Source organism: Periplaneta americana, chromosome 5 (genome assembly GCF_040183065.1).
Source record: "Periplaneta americana isolate PAMFEO1 chromosome 5, P.americana_PAMFEO1_priV1, whole genome shotgun sequence".
NCBI classification, from domain to species: Eukaryota; Metazoa; Arthropoda; class Insecta; order Blattodea; family Blattidae; genus Periplaneta; species Periplaneta americana.
The window spans coordinates 163,132,851-163,152,754 of record NC_091121.1 but is presented as its reverse complement, the minus strand read 5'-3'; the positions used below and the strand labels follow the sequence as shown (position 1 = coordinate 163,152,754).

Sequence of the window (19,904 nt, the reverse complement as noted above, 5' to 3'; positions counted from 1 at the left end):
ACAATACTTTCTGAGAAAAGTGTACCAACTTCACAAAAAATAATAAAGTGCAAAAAAAACAGTAGGCCTATCAAAGTTTTCATACCTTGCAAAGTTAAATTCCTCAAATTAGGATGCACTTTTCTCGGCAGTTATAAAAGATACAAATGTAGAAAAAATAGAGCATATGTAACACACTTTTATGTATACAACGGGGTCAATAGATTTAAAATTCCACTGAGCGGTTGACAAGAAAAAAACTTTTCATTGATAACATTTTTTGCATTAAAAATTACTACAATATGTTTGCAGAAGATAGGGCTAAAAGCTGACAATTAGAAGAAATGAAATCACGTTATCAAACTACCGAAAAACGATAAAAACCAAAATGTCATGTTTTTGTCAAAATTCGGTGTACAGACTCCTCATAAGATTATATATTCATACGTACTTGGAATACACTCGTATTTATTGTTAAAACATTAGCAACAAGAAGTGAAGACGCATTAAAAAGATAATGTCCTTAACAGTAGGGTAGTAGTATAGGCATGTCCTTCTTCAAGTATTTTATTCATAGTAGTTATAGGTTGATTTACTCAGAGTACTAATAGACAAGAATTTCGACCTCCGTAGCCCGCAAGCTAATGATTGAGACTTGGAGCGAAATTTATGAGGGTCTGTTATTGAGGTCAGGTCTTGAGTTTTCACAGATTTTTCGCCAACGTAATGTTTTGTCAAAGTTTCTTTGTCGCAGACTTGTTCGTCACACAAGGACGATATCTACGCCACAATACCTAATTCGTCAAAAAAAGTATCAATTTTTTTACGTTTAATGTTTTGATATGTCAGGAATAATTTCCAGTACATCCAGGAAGAGCACATGTTTTCAACAATGGAAATGTTTTGTGATACGCTAAAAATAAGAAACATGGAAATGCTTTCAGTTATTATAAAAATAAAAACAATAAAAGTGCTTTGCGCTTAGAAGAAAACATGGAACGTTTTGAAATATTATATAAATTAAAACCATGGAAATGCTATGTAACACTATAAGATCAAAAACCAAGGACCATTGAAATATTTTACGATAATATGAAATTAAGAGAGGTGGAAATGTTTTACGATATTATAAAAATGAGTATAAGAACCACGGAAAAGATTTGAAATATTATAAAACCATAACCATGGAAATGTTTACCGTAATAAAAAAACAATGGAAATGTGATAAATGCAATAAAGATAAAGCATGGTAATGTTCTGCGATAATATAAAAATAAAACCATGGAAATGGTTTGCAATACTATAAAAACATAACCTTGAAATGATTTGCGATACTATAAAAATAAAACAATGGAAATATCTCGCGATGCTCTAAAAATAAAACCGGGGAAATTATTTCCGATACTATAAAAACTTAACCATGAAATGTTTGCGATATCATAAAAACATAACCATGAATATGGTTATACTATAAAAATAAAACCATGGAAATTATTTCAGATATATAAAAAATAAGGTCATGGAAATGACATCCACGGAAATGTTTACGATACAATAAAAACATAACCATGGAAATGATTTGCGATATTAAAAAACATAACCTTGGCAATTATAATATGTGATACTATAAAAATAAAGCCATGGAAATGATTTCCGATACTACAAAAACATAACCATAGAAATGATTTACAATATTATTGAAACATAACCAAAGAAATGTTTGCAATACATTAAAAACACAACCATGGAAATGTTTACAATACTATAAAAATAAAACCACTGAAATGATTGAGAATCCTATAAAAAAACCATGGAACGATTTACGAAACTATGAAAACATAACCATGGAAATGTGTATGATATTATAAAAACATAACAATGGAAATGTTTACGATACTATAAAAATAAAATCATGGAAATCATTGCGATACTATAAAAATAAAACCACGGAAATGATTTGTGATGTTATAGAAACATAACCATTCGAATATTTGTGATGCTATAAAAATGAAACCATGGAAACGATTTGCGAAACTATAAAAACATAACCATGGAAATATTTGCGATATTATAAAAACATAATCATGGAAATGTTTGTGTTACTATAAAAATAAAACCATGGAAATGATTTGCGACACTTTATAAATAAAACCATGGATATGATTTGCGATACCATAAAAACATAACTGTAGAAATGATTAGCGACTCTTTATAAATAAAACCATGGAAATGGTTTACAATACTATAAAAATAAAACCATGGAAACGATTTGCGACACTATAAAATAAAACCGAGGAAATGATTTGCGATACTATAAAAACATAACATTGGAAACGATTTGCGATACTATAAAATAAAACCGTGGAAATGATTTTCAATACAAAAAACGTAACCATGGAAATGATTTGCGATACTGTAAAAATAAAACCATAGAAATGATTTACGATACAAAAAAAAAACGTAACCATAGAAATGATTTGCGATACTGTAAAAGTAAAACCATGGAATTAATTTGCGATACTATAAAAAACATAACCATGGAAATTATTTACAATACTATAAAAATAAAACTATGCAAATTATTTGCGATATCATAAAAACGTAGCCATGAAAATGATTTAGGGTACCGTAAAAATAAACCCATGCAAATATTGTGGGATATTATAAAAAATAAAAGTACACTATATAATTATTTTGAAATACTATAAAAACAAAACTAATGAAAACGTTATGAACGAATTTTGTGTGATATACAATCCTGTGACAAAAGTGTATTATGTTACCCACAGTCCTGTGACGAAAATATATGTGTGACGAATCAGACAAATGACGAGTAATTTGTGACAAATGATCCGGATCCCAATAAGGATTCTTTTCTGTATTGTACATTGTTGGAGAATATAAAAAGCTTACATTACTAGTAACATTCTGTCTTTGAAAATAAAAGGCAAAAGATTGCTACCAGCATATAAGATAATTGTTCAAGTTCTTAGCCTATTTACTGAAATACTAAGTAATAAAGTTAAAAACTGGAGTCCTTGAGAGACATCTACTTTGTTTACATATACACACACAAATTTGGTGTCTTTTAATGACGCCAGTTTTTAACTTAAGTCATGTGACAACTCGTGAGAAAAATTTCCAAAATGAAGTTAGTGTAAGGAATTTTGCCATAATGAAAACGAAAGAACTCTAAATGTAAATAACTTTTCAAATAGAAACATAAAATTCAGGAAAGTAATATATGTTCCACTATATTGGGCTTAGAAAAAGAAACGAACATATTTTATGTGGATTCGACAAGAATCAACACAAATAGAAATCTGTCCTCATTCCCAGCAATGAGGTCAGAAGTATAAAGAGAAAATGTAATTTCCATCATTGGAATAGGCTATAAAGGAAGTTTAACACTATGTCGTTAAGTATTCATCAAGCACGATGATGTTATACATAAAACCATACCATGTATAATAAAATATGCATTTCATGTTCTCCTTTACTTCTCTGCGAAGTGTATAAATGTACGCTTTTATACTGTTATGGGGAATTATATTCCAGTGTACACTAATCTATACACTCCCACAATATGAAGGGGATCAAGGTAGGTCTTTTTTCTTCTCATACTACATAAGTATATAAAATAGTTACTGCGATGCTCCAAAAAATTAATCACCGGACTTTTACAAAAATGCAGTTTCGAGCATCACTGATAGAGAAAAATTGGTTTTCTGCTTATCTGTCTTTTATGTACAGCGATTTCTACTGTAGACTATATTTGGACGGATTTCGATCACTTCAGTATCTACGAATCCATTTATCTGAAAATTGTGTACACCCATTCATTCATAGTGTTCTGCCCAAGGGCAGGTCTTTTATTGCAAATTCATCCAATCTTCTCTATTTTCCACTTTCCTCTCAGGCTGTGTTTATGTTGGAGCGACGATAAAATATATCAGCACCGGTACTAGTCTTGAGACAAAAATCTCTCCCTTTAAGCAAATGAGCACGTTTACGTTGGCGAAATGTAATATCTAGGCTTGTAATGTTGGGGACCGATTACGAATATTGACTGCAGCATGGTATATAGGCCAGGGACGTGAGCTAGTACGGGGACATTGACTTGATTCTGGGATCGATTACGGGATAACAAGGTAAACATAAACAAATCTGGATAGTTCTAAAAGTAAATATAAGATACATAGCTTTACAAAGAAATATTTGTACGTATCTTTCGCTATGTGCAGAAGAATTATCATAAAATTCACTCACATTCACTTCAAAACACTCACCAAAATCCGTTGCAAAAATATGCGCCTGAAAACCTTTAACATTCGGCATTGTTATTCAGCAGCACACTGTTTACTCATGCTACAGTAGTGACTGGCAAACAGATAGTCAACTTGAAACACCATAACGCAGCCTATTGGTCTCCAACATTAGAAGCTTGAATATCTATAGGATATAAAACCAATAAATTTTTGTATTACGTGTATATATATATATATATATATATATATATATATATATATATATATATATATATATATATATACAGGGACATCACTTTATTTTTACCAACATTTTTAACATTAACCTGGCTATACTCGGAAACACTGTTGCCCCCTTCCATTACAGGAGTTTGATGTTACTAGTGCAATATGTAAACAAATCATTTTACTAGGTATAGGAGGAGAGAAAAGTAGTGTATCCATTTATGATGTAGGGAAATACGATATTACGATTTTCAGTTTGATGATCACCTTTACGGAATTTATCAAAATACAGTACAGTAGTAACATTTTTTTTTTCAAAAACTCAACTTTTCAGGCGGCTATGTTCGTTATGTAATGTCTACTTTATTTAGCATATTAATTAACGATGTTAACATACAATATAGAGAGTGCATTTAAATTTAGGGGCTCATAAGTAAAAGGCTGTAAGTGCACTTAAGTTACTTTTGAGAAAATGGGGTTTAAATATTTAAGCTTTCGTAAAATCGGTGAAATTTTTATTTAAATTTTAATGTGTGATGCGATTAAACTATCCCTTTGCCACTAAAATTTTAGATACTTTTGCTTACACTGGATGCACTTAACTCATGTTATTACAAATGTCACTAGCATTCCTTTGCTTCTAGCCACCTCAATTCAAAATAAGCTAATCTGAATTTTTAAACAAGTTGCTGAAAATGGTTGCCGTTCATTACAATGCAGGCTTCAATTCTTTACGCATATTATTAAAAACATTTTGAAGCATATTCTCTGAAATTGAATTTATCGTTTCTTGAATATAATTTTTTAGTACGATATTATTAATATAGGTTCTTTCTTCTATAGAAAACGCAACCATATTTATGAAACACTCTATACACTGTAGTGTTTACTTCAGTGCTTGAAGACTTTGAATGCAACAGCGGCGTAAGTTTGTGTGTCTGACTGGAGCAAGGACATTAGTGAAGGGGTGGGAGTGAAGTACATTCAGAAATGCAGGTACAATAAAAATGGAAGTTAAAAATAAAATGATGTCCCTGTATATATATATATATATATATATATATATATATATATATATCGGGAGTGACTGGTAGCGTCGCGGCTAAAGCGTAACAGCCGAAAGGTTGCAGGTTCGATTCCCAATGGGATCATGAATTTTCTACCTTGATATAATCTTTCCTGTCGCACTATGGTCCTGGGATTGGAATGGAATGGAATAGAATTTAACTAAGGGAGACACAGATGGCACAGCACTGCGACCTATTGAGATCTATTGCGCTAACTATTCAAATGGAATGAGTTGCATGCCACAGATCCCCTACGCTCACCGCCCTAACCACATGACTCCCTTAAAGACCGGTCTCTACAGGCGATAGAATCCATATACCATTCGGAAAATTTTCCTAAGGCCCCTCTGTCGGTCCTAGGCGAAACTCCTTTTAATCAGTCTCTAACATAAATGAGTACAAGGGAGGTAAAGATGGCGGGCACATAGGATTGACATCTCTATTACAATTAATGCTGATTGTCTATAAAGATGTGAGCCTTGTCCTTCCCTTACCGTATAATTCTTCATGATTGTTAATGGAAATGGCTTTGTCTGTACCTTAAGTTATATTTCTATGATTTAACATAAGAGAATATTTATATGGAATAACTGATATGAATGGGATATAACACCATGGATTTTTACTTGGAATAAGCCACACCTCTATGATCTAATCCCCTAGGACTTTTGCATGGAATAAAATGTATCTTCAGGATCTAATATGAAGGATTTTTACAACATATTCGTATATTCAAGCTCTAAAATTAGGCTTTTGTATCCCGAAAAGACAAAGTATATGATTATTTCTCGTGACCAGAATATTGTACGAAATGGAAATATAAAAATTGGAAATTTATCTTTTGAAGAGGTGGAGAATTTCAAATATCTTGGAGCAACAGTAACAAATATAAATGATACTCAGTAGGGAATTAAAGACAGAATAAATATGGGAAATGCCTGTTATTATTCGGTTGAGAAGATTTTATCAACCAGTCTACTGTCAAAAAATCTGAAAGTTAGAATTTATAAAACAGTTATATTACCGGTTCTTCTTTACGGTTGTGAAACTTGGACTCTCACTTTGATAGAGGAACATAGGTTAAAGGTGTTTGAGAATAAGGTGCTAAGGAAAATATTTGGGGCTAAGAGGGATGAAGTTACAGGAGAATGGAGAAAGTTACACAACACATAACTGCACGCATTGTATACTTCACCTGACATAATTAGGAACATTAAATCCAGACGTTTGAGATGGGCAGGGCATTTAGCACGTATGGGCGAATCCAGAAATGCATATAGAGTGTTAATTGGGAGGCCGAGACGTAGATGGGAAGATAATATTAAAATGGATTTGAGGGAAGTAGGATATGATGAGAGAGAATGGATTAATCTTGCTCAGGATAGGGACGAATGGCGGGCTTAAGTGAGGGTGGCAATGAACCTCCGGGTTCCTTAAAAGCCAGTAAGTAAGTAAGTAAGTAAGTAAGTAAGTAAGTAAGTAAGTAAGTAAGTAAGTAAGTAAATAAGTAAGTAAGTAAGTAAGTGAGTGAGTAAGTAAGTAAGTATCAAGTAGACCTAATGAGAGAAGAAACCAGCGAAATGCTAACAGCAACACCAACGCCAGGAATCAGATAAACAATTTGAAGGCAGAAAATCTGGACTTTGTAATAGATTTAAAAAATTCAATAATGGGTTTAAGTGGTTAAAATTCCAACCTGCACCTACGGTAAAGAACTAATTTATGTAAATAGAATAAAACATTAATTGCGATCCTTTATAACAGTGTTGATTCTGTATATTTATAGCTTCACAAGGCATTATAAAATATGTTTATTAAGCGTTCGTTGAACTGTGGTACTAGCGTCCTTGTTTAGATTACGTCAGAACAAAGATATATGGATCTTAAAATTAATTCCACACATACATCAAAGCCATTATAAAATAGTTACAGGATAATCCATATGTATTAATGCTAAAATATTATATTAGAGATAAAGATCTTACGATCACGTTTATTCATTACGATGTCCTAACTGGTTACTTATGAAAAGAAGTAGATCAATAATATGAGAATATACTGTAGTATCTACAATAAAATTAGTTTTTTTTTATGTTTTGTATATTCCAGCTGTCTGTGTTTTGTTTCTTGGTAGGTGAATGCCCTATTAGTCCACAGTTACTACTATACCGAGAACTACCATACACTGTTGGAATACGACACAAACTTCAGTTCTTGTTGTTCAAAAGAGTGTTGTCACTTGGTCACTTATACAGGGACATCATTTTATTTTTACTTTAATTTTTATTGTACCTGAATTTTTTAATGTACTTCATTCCCACCCCGTCTACTAGTAACTTCCAACCGTTCTCCACACAGAACCAAGCGTATACAGTCAAAGTCGCCTTACGGTCATAGTAAACACAAACAGTACTGAGTTAGTGTGTACAGTAAGTTCCAGAAATATGTTCGTGTTTTCCAGTGACGAGAGAGCTTTCAATATTTTATCATATTCTCGCACCGGTGCTGTCGTCCGTTTGCTTCCGTCGCACCCCGGTTTCCCCCACCCACCTCTGCTCGCCCCTCTGTAAAGTCTAGTGTCTGGGCTGTCTTAGCTCTTTTCTGCAAACATTAATTTGTGTTAGCAATTGGACGTCTACGTAATATTATGCAACTGCTTAAAATAACTTCAATAAAAGGGCCTCGTTAAGTAATTAACTGTCACTTGATTTACCTCCTTTCTACGACCCTGCGACAAAACCACTTGGACGGACAGTAGATAGCATGTCTGAGTAATTTTATCTATGCGCGTCGGGAAGAAGTAAAGATTGCATTTACAGTACGTAAGGTACTCTTTTATAGAGTAGGTACAGAATTATTTCAACATGAGTTACTAGTGCGAAGGACGAAACTGGCAATTGGAATTAGATGCAATAGCGTATAGTGCGATAATATGCACAATAGAACTGAAGCCTGTATTGAAATGAATGGCCACCATTTTCAAAAATGTGTCTAATATCCATATTATGATTATTTTTCAATTTAACTTCATTCTCAATATTGTACGCTAATGTGCATAATGAATACGTTCGCATGGATATCTCTGTTCGTGAGTATAAACACTTATTGTTAATATTGTACTGTATTTTGATTAAAGAAAAACTCAAAATTGCGATATGTTCTAGTTTACGTAAATGGATGAACTACTTTTCTTCCCTCCTATACCTAGTAAAGTGATTTGTTTGTGTTTTACGCCAGTATCATCGAACTCCAGTCGTGGAAGGGGGTATCGAACGTTGTTGTCGGTTCTCAACCGTTAATCCAAAGGTATAGCCAGGTTGATATTAAAAATATTAGCAAAAATAAAATGATGTTCCTGTACTTTCTGATTGCACAAGTTACCAAGACTATTACACTTTTACTATGTCATTACTTTTGACCAATAAAACGGTACAAAAAGACGTGTTTCATGCAATGATCTCTACAATTATATCACTTCCTTAGTATTTCTTTGTTTTTATCGCTACTCCAGCATTTGTTTGTTTTTATCACTTCCCTAGCATTTGTTTCTTTTATTTGCCAATATTTCAAACTGCAAATTCTTTACGGTGCTACTGTAAAACATGCTTTGCGGTCGTCATTTGTTTACTGCATAGATAGCCAGCTGAAAATAGCTGCTCCGTTCAAACGTTTTGGTGAAGCTAACATTAGTGGAATAGAATTTTAGTAAGTCAATTAATATGTATTGTATTACAGTACTTTATTTCTTCTAATTTTTATATACTTTCTTCTAATCGTGCAATACTAAATTAAATCCCAGTTGAGTTTTGATTTTCTCTAGATAAATCAAGCAAATTTCGAAAGAAAAAGAAAGGCTACTCTTTAATTTCCATACTGCCTTTTTGTTAAACTACCTGCTTCTCCTTGTATTCCCCTAGTTCTCTTGTATTCCTCCTGTCACTCTTATATTTTCTTTGTTTTCCTTGTAGACCTACTGTCATTGTTCTCATTCTCTTCATCTTATTCTCCTACTCTTCCCCTGTACCCCCTGTCTTCCCCTCCTCCTTGCATTTCCCTTGTTCTCCTTGTATTCTCCTTATACTCCTTTTCTTCCCCTTGTATTCCGCTTGTTCTCCTTCATTCCACTTTTTCTCTTTGTATTGCATTTCATATCAAAAGACAATTCTACAGATCTTGTATCATATTATTATCTCTGCCTCTGTACAACGTCACAGTTCTCGATAGGGGGGAAGAGAAATAATAGAAGTTTACTATGCTTTTTAATGCTTTGACGTCCACGACCAAGATAAACCATTTCAAATTTACCGATCATTCACCGGCAGAGATACAAATGTATAATAAAAGAACTGTACATATATATGCAGTTTATTAATAGGGACCGGATTTTTATGTATAATTATATATTATACTCCTTTCAACCTAACCGTATATAAATAACAAATCTTTGCGAATCTTGTAATTACCATTAATATATTAAAATTTGATACTACATATTTTTACATAGTTACCCCACATTACATATTATGCCTTGGTATTACATAAATCTACATATTTAGGGTTTTATTCACTTTTAGTTCTTTAAAAGGAAAAAGAAAACTTCTACTTGGGAAGATTATAATTTGAAATACACAGATTTAAAATGCCTTTTTACCTACCCGAGAAAGGATATATTTCGGGACGAAACATAACATCTTAGTTCCAGGAAGTAAAAGAGGCACCCACCCCTTACCGCCCACTGTAAATATGAGTGAACAAACTTTCTCGTACAACTACTTTGTATTGTAAAAATCAAGAAAGAAATAACCTCATACGTATGAGCGGACGATATAGTAGTAGGGTCTAAAGACCTTACAAAGTTACAAGTATCAATAAACATCATGGTAAAATGGTGCAATAAAAACAAATTTGATATAAATGTGGGCAAGACAGAAATGATGATACTCAGAAACGGCGGAAGATCACCAGAAACAGTAGAAATCGTCATGAAGAAAAGACAATTAAAAATTGTACCAGACTACAAATATCTAGGCTTAACAATACAGACCAGCGCGGATATTGATATTAAATATTTTCATGATTTTACATATTTTGGTACATATTCAGCTTATTTTTCTTACATAAATATGTACATATTTCACACCTTGATATTACATAAAAATCCGGTCCCTATTTATTAAAGCTACACACTTGTCGATTTTGTTTCCAAAAAATTCTTCTTACACTTGCCAAGATTTGAGTTTATTTTATAATAATCTAAGATACTCTTTCTAAAAGTTTACTCCAACCCTGAACTAAGTATTTAGCATTTAAGTTCGCGTTTTCAACATGACACAAAAAGATAAGATTTTGCATGAGAAGTGTGTGCCTTTAAATATCACGCAACTAACGTTACGAATGAATTCAAATAAAACTGCCTCTCTCGTTGTCTAAATTGATATAGAGTAGGTCATTATATTTTTCTTGTTCATTAATAAATTATATACAAATTCTGTACCATTAAACGTTCTTTTTCGGTTGAATATAACGAGTTTCTGAATTATAAATTGTATAAAAACGTTAATTATATCTCATTGAAATTCAGGTGAGTGTTTTAATTAACATTGTGATGAAAATAATAATGGTTGATCATGTTCGGATAACTAGGGCTCTGCTTGGAATAACACACCAAGCTATGCTTAATACAGGAGATATAAATTTCATGCCTGCTCTGGTAATATCGTTTCTGCAATAATTATAAATATTCTGCAGCATGGTTGTTAAGATCTTTAATTTACAGTTAGCGGAGACCAGCTGTCCAGTAATCTTAGTGGTACTTCATAAAAGTGAAAACAGAAAGCAATATTAATTTAAACTGACACTTAGGTCTATAACAAAAGCAATTTAAGCTGTGTGCAAAATATTTAAGACCAGGGATAACAATTATTATTTATTAGTAATAAATCACTCTTAAGAAGAGAATAATTTGAAATATCTTAGGCATACTGTGTCCCAAGTTGACAAGAAATGTTGAACGGAATTTGGATTTGAACTTCTTCCATTGCTGATTAATATAAACTCTCTCTGTCTCTGTCTGTCTGACTGTCTGTCTGTCTGTCTCTGTCTCTCTATGTCTTTCTGTCTCAGTCTGTCTCTGTCTCTCTCTGTCTGTCTGCCTCTATCTCTCTATGTCTCTCTGTCTCAGTCTCTCTGCCTCTCTGTCTGTCTCTCCCTCTGTCTCAGTCTCTCTGTGTCTGTCTCTTTATGTCTTAGTCTCAGTCTCTCTCTGTCGCTGCCTCTCTTCCTATCTGTCTGTCTCTGTCTCTCTATGTCTCTCTCTGTCTCTGTCTCTCTTCCTGTCTGTCTCTGTCTCTCTGTCTCTGTCTTTCTATGTCTTTCTGTCTCAGTGTCTCTCTGACTGTCTCTATCTCTCTCTGTATTTGTCTCTGTCCCTCTGTCTCACTCTCTGTGTCTGTCTCTCTATGTCTCTGTCTCAGTCTCTCTCTGTCTCAGTCTCTCTCCCTATCTGTCCGTCTCTGTCTCTCTATGTTTCTCTGTCTCTTTATCTCTTTCTATGTCTCTCTGTCTCAGTCTCTCTATGTTTCTCTGTCTCTTTATCTCTTTCTATGTCTCTCTGTCTCAGTCTCTCTCTGTCTCAGTCTCTCTGTCTCTTTCTCTCTTTCTATGTCTCTCTGTCTCAGTCTCGCTCTGTCTCTCTGTCTCAGTCTCTCTGTCTCTTTCTCTCTTTCTATGTCTCTCTGTCTCAGTCTCTCTCTGTCTCTCTGTCTCAGTCTGTCTCTTTCTCTCTTTCTATGTCTCTCTCTGTCTCTCTCTGTCTGTCGCTGTCTCTCTATGTCTCTCTGTCTCTCTCTGTCTGTCTTTGTCTCTGCTACAGCTTACCGATGAGTCGAGCAATGAATGTCCCCTGCACAGTGCGGTAACTTTTCACTGCCTCTCTCTGTAATATTAAATGTCATTTTTGCTATTTTGGCCTAATTCCATACAAATATCACCGACATGAATGATACAATGTTTACTGTTGCTTTGAGAATAAGAACGTCACCTCCCGCCGTTTCACAGATAAATTACTAGTACTCACTCTTTGTTATAGCAAAAGAACTCTCTTATTCGTTTTGGCTTGTTCAAATGTCGTATCATAACACTTCTTTTTTTTTCCGGAAATAATCACATGATGCAAATTTTAAGTACCGATTTTTAAGTTTTTTTTTTTTTTTTTTTTCCTAATTCCTAACAATACTCGCGAATGTTTCGTAGGCAAAAATGCTGCCTCGGGCTACTGCCCCGGTCTGGTAATTGGTAAATATGGGTCGGGTCTAGGTAAATCGGGTCTAGGACATTTTCCGAACCTTATGTGATCGGTAAATTTGGTCCCTGATCTAGGTAAATTGGGTCCTCAATTTTTCAGGTATCATTCTTGAGTTTTGCTACTTGTGTCAGGCGAAAGTTTGTGAAATTTGAAACTTCCATACATTCTGCCGCCCAAACAATTTGGCCATCAATTAACCTAAGATGTTGATTTCATCTCGAAAAAAATTGGTGGTGGAAAATGCAAACACAATCTAATTCGGAGAGTCGAAAATATTTAAAATACTTTTTTGGACTACTATTTTTACCGCCTGATGACGTCGAAAACTGTTTCGTCCACGACTTCATGTCGATTTTATCAGCTGGGAATGAAAAAATTGAAGAGTTCACGGATTATGTGTTCGAAACATACATTGTTCTAGACGCCATATTCCCTGGTCCCCTGTGGTGTGAATTTTCTGCCTCTTCAAACAGAACTACCAATGCATGTGAAACTTTCCATTCTCGCCTCAACTCCTGGTTTTATAATGCCCGTCCATCAATTTTTAACATTATTGACGTATTGAATGACTTTCAATCAGAAATTTACATTTTATGTAGAAGTTCAGGAAAGCAGATTAAAAACAGAAAGAAAAAGGTACCGTTTATTGCAGAACAAATGCCAATGTTGACAACAGAACAAATTAGTAGGCCTACGTTTGAATTTGTAAAATAAGTGTGTTTTAATTTTTGACATAAATGTTTGGGGGACGATCCAGCCAACCTCCACGCGAAGTTACCTGGGTATAGCGCATCCATTATGTCCAGACACTCCCCCACTTTTCCTATAGAGCTGCGCACGAGATCGGATAAGTCTACTTAAGGATTATATGGGAATGTTTTAGCCTTTGCCTTGAACTCAGTAGACACACGCCCTTCCCTTCTACTCCTACCCACTCCTACTACTCCTACGTTGTTCCAGTGTTGCCACGACCTACTCACGAAAATCAGGAGAGAACCATCGAAAATAAACAGGAGATTATAGTAGATTAATTAATCATGAATTTTCTCCTCTTCTTCTTCTTCTTCTTCTTCTTCTTCTTCTAATTACACGACCCACGCCACCTGGCCATGAATTTTCTCTTCGTATTATAATATTAATTACAAAACAATGTATACTGCAAGAAAGATGATACTATTGTATTACTATATAGCACATCCCTAACCAATGAAATGGAACAATTTTGCTAAATATTACTACTGTCATATTTCTCAGCGTATGTAAATAAGTCATGCAATTTTGATTTTACACAGTAATGTCTCATTGACATTTTTCGTATATTGACAAACGATTTTGAATAGAACGAGATTTATTTTAAAGATGATATTAAAGACAGTACTGTATTAGCTGCGATTATAACAGACGAAAAATGATCCCTTTTCCTGTTTTTGCATAACTACTCTTTAAACTGTTCATAATTTTCCCACTGTGATTTATAATTCTGGGAAGGAGTAGGCCTATTTAGTTTTCTTTTTGCTGGGACACTTTCACTCATTTAAAAGATCACTGTGCACGATATGTAACACAAAAATGCCATTACCTACACTTTACTCTCTTACTGTTTCACGTGTTCTTGCTCCTTTAAGCATCATTATGGCGACGCGGTATGAGCAGGGAGACACAACGGGCTGGAAGAATATTCTTACTTCTAGCTCGTTGGGGAGACGAATGAAAACATTGTTTGGCTTGTGTATAAGATTCAAAAGTAAGGCATGGTGACATAATATAATATGTAATAAATTGAAAACCGGGCATAGAACCAGGTGATTGCAGCATGCCAAAAACGAAGGAGAAATTCGGACTTTTGACAAAAAAAGAAGTAGAGCAGTAGATTCGATGGAAAAACAGGAAATATCCTGCTTAATCAGAAGGTATGGCAACACTGCGTTGTTCCCGTACTGCACATCGCGTCTTGACAAAATGCATGAGCTGTAATACTAAAAGGCTGGAAGGCTGATCCGGGACGCGATTTACTGTATTTTCCATAATCGGGACCCAGTTTACCTATGCCGTAAGGGCATGTTTCTGTGAAATTCTGCTATTAACCATTTCTGTTGTATGTGCGAACTACCTATGCCTAGAGACCTACATATTTTTTTATAATTTATATAGTTTTTATTTCTGCTTTGCTATGCAGAAATTAAAATAATAAATACAATTATTCCTGTATTGTTTCCAATGGTCTATATCGCCCTCTCTTGTGAGATCTCTTAATCAACAACATTCAAAAGTAATGGATTTATCTAATGTGTTCAGCATGATAAAATAATGTAGATTAAGGCGAGACAGCAGAAAAATATTAGACATGAAAATTACACCACTCACTGTGGAACAAACTCCACGGACCGGAGAACGTGAATTCGATTATGCGCAATGTTCAAAACATACAGAGGCGAGCCTGCCTGGACAGAAATAAAAAATAGGTTGCAGCCGCCAAATTACTCTTCAAGGAACGACCACTCATATAAATGTTAAATGTTATGTTTTATTTAACGACGCTCGCAACTGCAGAGGTTATATCAGCGTCGCCAGAAATGCCGGAATTTTGTCCCGCAGGAGTTTTTTTAAATTCCAGTAAATCTACTGACATGAGCCTGTCGCATTTAAGCACAGTTCAATGCCATCGACCTGGCCCGTGATCGAACTCGCAACCTTGGGCATAGAAGACCGGCGATATACCAACTCGCCAACCAAGTCGACACCACTCATATAAATTGAGGGAAAGAAGACAGGGGACGGACACTGGAAAGTTTTCTTTTCTCAAAAATGTATTTAAAAACAGGCTTAAAGACTTTACTAATAGACGGTAGTATATTATACACACTATTTAAAGGGTGTAATTGATATTTTGTTATTTGAAGTGTTGTATCAGTGAGGAAGTGTGTTGTATCAGTGAAGTGTGAAGTTTGTAGTGTCAGTGAAGTCTATTGTGTAAGTGAAGTGTGTTTGTGTCAGTGAAGTTCTATAGTTCATAATGGCTGTGCAAAGTATTTGAACAGTAAAATGGTTTTGAAGTGATGGCGAAATCAGGATAGAATCAGTGCAGTGAGTGAGTTGACAGCGAAATAAGTGTAGTGCCGAAAGGTACTTGTACAGGTATGAACCTATCACACTCGTGGGTCTTAGTTCGAACTTAGGGTTAAGATACAAATTAGATTTAATTTAAATGTTATTTTAAGTGGTCGTGCTTCATTTAATTTAGGATGCTCCCTGTGTTGTTGTTGTTGTTGTTATTATTATTATTATTATTATTATTATTATTATTATTATTATTAATGTTTTTATTAGTTGTGTTTATTATTTATTGAGTGTAATTAGTTACCACTGCCACCGGGTATATACCCATTTGCAGTGTGAATACATACATTACATTACATTACATTACATTACATTACATACTTCTCTACCAGAAATTAAACTCTGTTCTGCTTTTCGTTAGCCGAAACTTTTACCAATTGGGAAGACTGGTTAGTTTTATCATAGGACTTATAAGAGCTAACTTTGGAAACTGAAGTTTATCGATTTCCATCTATATTTACTTCTTTTACCGAACAGGAAGTAACAGGAAAGTTCATATAAAATTTTGTATCCCATATTTTGTGAGATAATAGTTTTTGTAGTTATTTCCACTTATAATACAAAAAAGAAAAACAATAAAAAAGGGACGCCAGAAGTAGTAATTTTGAGGTTATGCATTCTACAGTAAGAAAACGTAATTAATATGATTAAAAGAAAGCAAAACGCATTCTTGGCAACGCTAAAAAAAAATTACAAACCAGGTTTTGGGTTTATAAAGAAGTCTTTTATATACAAGTAGCCCAGGTTCATCTTTCTTAAATTTGCCACAACCCACAGTTCATTATTTCTTATTGACGTCTTGGAATTTGTATCCTCTTTTACATTCTCCGCCTAGACTTTGTGTAGTCTTAACTCCGTGACAACGTGGACCTTAAAATTCAGCATCTTCCGCAGAGCGGGACGACCATTAGAAGTCTGTATAATATATGGGCAGTAATCCACAATTCTAGAGATTCATTTTGTAGTTTCCAATCTTCCTTCTTCCTACTAACAATACATTGTCCGTAGTCGGTCACTGACAGTTGCAATACGTTTCGCCTGTCAACAATGAGTCCCTGTCAGCAGGAGGGGCAGGCTGGTTGCCTGTCACCATTCATTAGAAAGCTATTTCGATGTGGGCGCGACAGTATTTTCACTGGACTCAGACAAACAGAAATACAAAGGCAACCTCTCCACTGGACCGATGGAAATCGATGGTTTCGAACCGTTTTGTTATCATTGTATAGTAAATGTTCTTCAGCATCATCTTCTAGTATTCAATACAGAAGGTTCTTACCAATTTCTTCAGGTGTTGGAAACATTTAAAAAGATTATTTCAAGATTCGTTCACCTTTGAAATTCGATAGCTTTTATGCGCTGCTGAAACTATATGGGTATATTTGTAACTACATGGGTGTTCTCGTCAGAAGATCTTGAAGGAAGTCTGTATAAATACTTGAATAGGTGTGATAATGGTGGTAAAATTTCTATGAAGTCAGACTTCTTTCAGTCAGTATATAACCGACGCAGTAGGAGGTCTGTGCCTTGAGGTAACAAAAGTCAATAGTTTCGACTTGTTCTTCTATGGCCAGAAGATTCCTCAGCTACATTTCCTATTAGTTCTTGAATTAAATTTCATATAGGCTACATTATACTTCTGATCTTCGTTCAACAATATAACAATATTTAATATAATTACAATTCACCGTCATCGTCATCGTCATCATTAGCAACAACTATAACTTCAAAAGTTAGACCGTCTTGTTCCGACTTCATAGCGATAAATTATTTTAAATTTATTTGGGTCCTTTAGAGCTTTCTGTGCATGTGCTTTCTTTTTTGTTTTGACATAGAACTACTAACAAGGAGAGGACACGCTCTGTATATCACCGAATTAAATAGGATTGTGTGAGATGAAAGTACAAGATGTACTGTTGAAAGTCATACCTGGTATGGGTGGCCAATGACCCCTCGTTTTGAAAATATTGGCTATCGTTTATGACTTACTTCCGTTAGGTGCTCAATAGGGAAGCATTAGCCTGTTAACAGCGAGGCCCATATGGTTGGATGCTGAGTTGTTATCCAGACAACCGGAGTTGGAATCTTAACTGGTCCTATATTTTTTTCTTTTAATAATGATTAATATTTTGATCACAGTTATCTATTTACATACCTATATCATATTTCTCAATGTATTGAATGCTTCATCATGTTTTAAACAAATTACTAATTAACTAACATTGTATTGTAAAGGATAAACAGTGAAATACTGCTCACGTTCGAAGGTAAGATGTGTCACTGGCGTCTGTTCTATTTCTGCAGCTATTCCATTTCATTTTGTACCCGATTCATAATGATGTCATAAAAACACACAAAACATACATATTTCCTGCACCATGCACAGAAAATGAAAGAAGTTGTCCACAGCCACACACATTTTTCCGCACTTCTGCTACAAAACAGATATCCTTCACATTCACAAACACTTCTCATTCGTTTATTAATTTTGATGAATACCACGCATATTTCAACATGGCTTTGAATATAGGAACTGACAACTGAAAGTGAATTAAAATAATAATAATAATAATAATAATAATAATAATAATAATAATAATAATAATAATTTATTTATATTTATTTATTTATATTTCTTTATTTATATTTATTTAATGTGCTGTACAACAGCCAGTGGCCAATAATAATAATAATAATAATAATAATAATAATAATAATAATAATAATAATAATTTATTTTTATTTAATTATATTTATTTATTTATATTTATTTAATGTGCTGTACAACAGCAAGTGGCCAATAATAATAATAATAATAATAATAATAATAATAATAATAATAATAATAATAATAATAATAATATCAAGCTTTAAAAAATGGGAAGGCATTAGGATTCGAACTCGGGTTGCCTAGATGACAACTCAGCATCCAACCACATGAGCTACGCCCTTACACAGTCTAATGCTTTCCTATTAGACACCTAACGGAAGTATGTCATAAACAATAGCCAATTTTTCCAAACCGAGGGGTCATTGGCGAGCGTGTCTTCTCCTTGTAAGTATTTCTCCACATTAGGTCTGTGGGGTAATTTGGGAATTCACTGTTACATAAAACTGTACACCCCTCTTTTCTTCTCGTATTCCACTTGCTCTCCTTGTATTCCCCTTGTTTACCTTGTTCTCCTGATCTTTCCTTGTTTTCCTCGTCTCTCCCGTCTTCTACCTGTCTACACTTGTTACCCTTGTCTTCTCCTTGTTCTTCTTGTCTACCGTTTTCTTTCCCTCACTCTCCTTTTATTCCCAATGTTCTTCTATTTTTCCCTTGTTCTCCCAGTATTCCCTTATTCTCCTTGTATTTCCCTTGCACTCCTTGAAGTCCCCTTGTACTCCTTGAAGTCTCCTTGTTCTTCCTATATTCCCTTTGTTCTTGTTAAGCACGTTCTTCTACCCGTCTACGTAAAGGTATGTAGCATAATAAAGTTATACACTTGTCGATAGATGATTTCACCCATATATAATCCTACTTAAAGTATGCCGCATAATAAAGAGATGCACCTGTCTACAAATGGACGAATGACTGCACTCACATATAGTTCTACGTAAAGGCACAGTCTAGTATATACAGTCACGAAGCTCAATACGTAGTAAATATGCATCCATAGATAGTTGCTAACCACTAGATCGCTAATATCGCCTCATTACAGGCAATGCAAAATAGTACCCTCACAGTCTATTGTTTCTAGCACCCTCAAAACTCAAGCTTCGTGACTGTATATAGTAGACTGTGGTACCAGCACCAGAGGTCTGCATCGGACGTTTTCGCTCGAGCGCCAAGTAGTTCATAGCATAATCCGATAGGTAGCGCACATGCATGATGGGTAAAGTTGTCGCGAGCATTAAATCCTTGAACGGTATAAGCCGAGCGTTAGACATTCGTTCTTGTTACAG

General features: G+C 34.4%; 1 long non-coding RNA gene across 1 annotated transcript in view; it reads left to right on the top strand.

Moving 5' to 3' along the window:
• The window catches only part of LOC138700257 (uncharacterized), a 426,875-nt gene that overhangs the window by 165,843 nt on the left and 241,128 nt on the right, over positions 1-19,904 (top strand). The window lies entirely within an intron of this gene.